This window comes from Schistosoma mansoni, chromosome 6, assembly GCF_000237925.1.
Source record: "Schistosoma mansoni strain Puerto Rico chromosome 6, complete genome".
NCBI classification, from domain to species: Eukaryota; Metazoa; Platyhelminthes; class Trematoda; order Strigeidida; family Schistosomatidae; genus Schistosoma; species Schistosoma mansoni.
Window position 1 is genome coordinate 13,296,967 of NC_031500.1, and position 4,967 is coordinate 13,301,933.

Below are 4,967 nucleotides of genomic sequence, written 5' to 3' on the forward strand. Positions count from 1 at the left end.
GTTGATGATTTAACAATTAGACATTAGTTACTGTCTAATGTTCAATTATTTTAAACATTATAGAATATATTAAATTCATTTAGTATTGTTTGTTTGAATCTTCCCATTGATGTGTTAGGACTGCAACTGGTCAGTCTCCGATTGGCATATGTGCATACTGTGCATATTACCTCGATATATCCTTAATTCACAAGCATTGTAAGTAGAGATGGATAGTGGTTAGCAGTGGAATCCAGGACTCAGTGGCCGAGTGGATAACCCAATTGCGTTTGAAGCGAAAGGTACTGGGTTCGAGTCTCAGAATGAACATCAACTCTGAGATGCAGGTACATGCAGCTGAGGAGTTCCAAATAGGACGAAACGCGCGTCCTGGATTCCAATGCTAGCCACTATCCATCTTTGATTATAGAATATCATTTGTATGGTCCAAAGAGTTCAATAACAGCCCTAACCATGAGTGCTACTATCTAATGACAATTAACACAAAACATAAGGTTTGTAATTATTCATTCCGTAAATTAAATAACTTTCAAAAACTTGATTTCTGAGACGAATACAATTGTTACCAGTAGTAATACTATATTGATGGTACTTTAAATTAATTCATTAGACTGAAGTGAATATTCACTACCAATATCCTTATAAGTAGTTATCATATTATCATTTTAAACTGAAGTTTTCAAATGAGAGAATCGAGACTGGTAGAATTGAATCATGTTAAGAGAGATATATAAATATTATCGATCAATATGGATAATCACATATGATCTCATAGATTAAATGATCGTCATAATTGTAAAACTATGGAGTTCATCTTGATAACTTGGTTCCAAGTAATTAGATACATATTCAACGCTGACGAATTCTACAAAAAGGTAATATAGCTGTCTCATTCTACAATAGAGATGTCAATTGATAATGGTTTGAATTCATGAGTCAATATAGGTTAGATTACCATTGAAAACCTAGAAGCACTGGACAACCATTTCGTCCTAGTATGGGTTTCCTACTCCTACTATAATCTCCACAAACCCCATTCTGATCACAATTAAGAATCAAACGGTTACATATTTTCCTGGTGTTTATAATTCCATTTATTCACTTTTTAAACAAAAAATTTCTTTTACATATCATTATATTAGAATAGATTACTGAAATCAATATTAGTAATATCTACTATTCTTTTTATTTCCTGTCCTTTAAATTAATTAAAAAAAAACTATTCAATTCATTATAAAACACTTAATAGTCATACTATATGATTGTACCGTATATTTATATTTACTATATAATATAATATAAACTTCAATGATCCATTTAATGTCTTCGAAAATACCCACTTGGTTCCATGTGACATATTGGTTTGTCTTTTTTATTTTCATTAAGAAGTAGTCACGTGTTTCAACTAATTTCATCCAAGTCTAGATGATGTTTTTTTTTTCTCTTCTACTACTGATTATTACAATGTAGTTTTCTTTATTAAGTAGTATATTAAATAATAACCATGTTCATGGATAATTTGACAACTGTTTACCTTATTTTATTATTATTATTATTAGCTTTATTCAATATTATATTTTTGGCACAATATTTATTCATTTAAACACATAAATATTGGTACAAGGAAGCACCAGATATATATATGCGCCACACAAATCTCATTTGATTTGTGTGAGGGCTAAGATACTGCCCGGGTGCCCAAAACGAAACAGGTGGTTTTCTTAGGGGACCACACCCCGAGCCTTTGACCTAAAGATCTGATCCACAAAACAGTGGATCAACATCAGGAGATGCAGTCCCATGGTAGCCGGTGACCGACAATTGGTTCATACGCCATTTGTTCCTTCAAGATACTGGAGCCCATGTGCACCATTGGTTTGGAATCAGGGTTTTCCAACTTCCTTAGGTGAACCATCAGTGTCCACCAACCCGGTTAAAGCGCCGTACATTCGCTTTTCGCCCTCTCAATTTCGTAAACAACAGTAATGTCACGAGAAGGCAGTGAGTAGGACTTCCCTGTCAGAGGCTATATATTCGCGTAGTGATGTGAGAGCATTTCGAGAGGGAGAGCGGACACTCCCCACTCTCGGCCGTATCAGGACATTTAGGGGCTTTGGTACAATATAGAATTCTCAGTACAAAATATTTCAAAAAAGGTTCTTTTTCTTACTTCTTAGTTGATCCTGAGGATAAATATTGATTGATCTCCAGTTAGATGTTAACAGTCCAGGAATTGACATCTAAATAATGTACATTCTCTTCGTTTCATATTGTCAGCAACCACGATATCTCTGATTAGGTATTGTATGCAACTTGTACAGTGGAACTTTGTAAACTTTTCATAAACTTAATAGGTTGTATGATTAATAAACATAATGTTGTTTTTTGTTTGCTTTTTTTTCGGTGAAATTTAATAATGGCTAACTGTGTGGTCTACAACTTGTGTTCTGAACGTTAACACTGGGATGCTAGTATACTCAATTGACAAGTCCAGAATAAAAAGAAAATCACTTTGTGAACTCCATATCTAGACACTATTCAACCTTACCAACAAAAATAATAACAATTATATTAGCATGGGGATTTGTGGAAATTGTAGTAATTTGAATAGTTGAACTCATGAGTCAACCTGAGTTAGACCACCATTGAGACTCCTAAGCAGTACGCATTCACAATTTCACAGGCGGGATTCAAATCCAGAACCTTCGGTCTCGTATGCGAATGTTTAACCTTTAGAACAGAAAATCTTTGCATGTTTAGATAATAAAACTCTTTATAATGTGTTTATATAATGGACAGTATTTTTTTCATGCTGTCATATTTATTGTAAGATAATCAACTGTAAAACAGAATGAAACCCTTATACAATTATAAATTATGTCAATAGCATTGAAATCGAATAATGGTACTGAACGAAAATGATTGGAACTGAGTTAAACTGCCTTAAATTCACCTTATTACATCTAATCATAATATCTTAATGTTAAACAAACTATTGGATCCTTCAACAATCCCTATCTATCTAACAAACTTAAATCTTTCAACAATTTTAAATTATTTTACTCTTATGATTAATTTAATTTGATATAATTTAGTTGGGTAGGTAAACCAGACTATGATGTGTTCGTGTGTCTATACGACGAGACAATTTGGTAATGTAAAGAGTGATTTCATAATTAACTATCTTCCATACTAAGCTGATGTGAATTATGAAAAGCAAGATTTTCCGTTTAAAAGGTTACTTTAATACCATAGTATATTACTTCTTATTTAAATATTGGCTCAATCACTTTACGTATGATGATATTTCAATAAATCTGGAACCAGTTCGTCAGAGATTAGCAACATATGCGTTAAGATATTCATTTTAATTTCCTGATAGACTAAATCATACGAACGTTGCCGACAAATTCATGGTTACTTTTGATGAAACATCCTTGTTTACCAAGATAATACTTTTTGAAAATATTGACATAATTTGTCGAAATTCTGATTTCTTACCTTTGCTAGTAACAGAACTAAAAAACCCTGCTAATTGTGTACGATAAAAGACGTTCAAATTCAGTTCAATAACACTATATACCGTCAAATTGATGGTATAGGAATGGGAAGTCCATGAGGCCCAATTATAGAAGATATTTTTATGGTGTATCTTGAAAATATGTCACTTAAACAAGCGATTAGCGAAACAACGGAATACTCAAAATATGTTGATGACACTGTTATTGTCTGCGATTGTAAACAGCATGCAATCCGCCCGTTAGAACTCTTCAAAAATCCTTATCTCAACATACAAATTACTATGGAACCGGAAAAGGATAACATATTCCACCTTCTTGATATTGCCATACAACGTAGAGGAGAGGGAAATTTATCGAAAAAGCATTTGGAATGGTCTTTACCTGAATTTCAGTAATATTTGTCCAATCACTTACAAGAAATCACTAATCAAAACACATTTTTAGTGTAGAACAGATATACATCATTAACAAACGGAAAGAAGAATTGATAAACATCGAAAAGTGCCCAAAGACAACTGTTACACACAGAAAAATGTATTGATATATATAAAGAATCTGAAGAAAACAAGACGGAAGTAAATACAGACAATAAAAAAGCAATATCTATAAATCTCAACTTCAAAGGTGATGACATCACAAACACAATCATCAGGAGGCCTAACACTGCATTAGCCAGACCTCAACCGGCAGCCAAACTATTAATTCTGTACTAAACAACATTTTCAATAACCTAATCAAAGGTTGACAAGCACCCCCTTTATGTTACCACCAATTATGTTCATATATTTACGTGTACCTGATAATACATTGGACGAACAGAAAGGATGGTACATCTTAGATTTGTTGAACATGTTTCAAAAAGCCTTAGAACAAGAGAACGAACAACTCTAAACAGTGCAATTACCAAACATCTCTTGGAGACAAGACGTCAGGTCGATATCCTACAATCTTTCAAGGCCATTAATAAACAGCAAACCTTCATCCTTCTGAAGTCGTTCCTATCAGGTGTCTAAAACTTGGTTTATATGTTCTAAAGGAGGTGGTAATTGATCTTTCCTTGCCTTGGTGACAATTGTTTCTTCATTGCGTCTTAAAAAAAATTTCAACTCTTCCTTCACATTATAACGTCTTTTTATTTCAACTTTCTTATAGATTAATAACTTTATTAACTGGGCTTCACTCATTTTATTCATATCCGAGTTTAATCATTACGCAATCACTTGTTTCTGGCCCTTTGAACGCTTGTTACAATCAGTGTTGTAAAATGTTCTTTTGCATAAGATATGTACTTACAATATTCAGTTTATTAGATTTATTTACAACTTTGTCATACTATACTGATATGTGAGACTATCATTGAAAGCCTGGATGTACTGAACGGCAGTGTCGTCCAAGTATATGACTCCTAAGAAGTTTGCATCCATAACTCCATATGAACGAATCGAA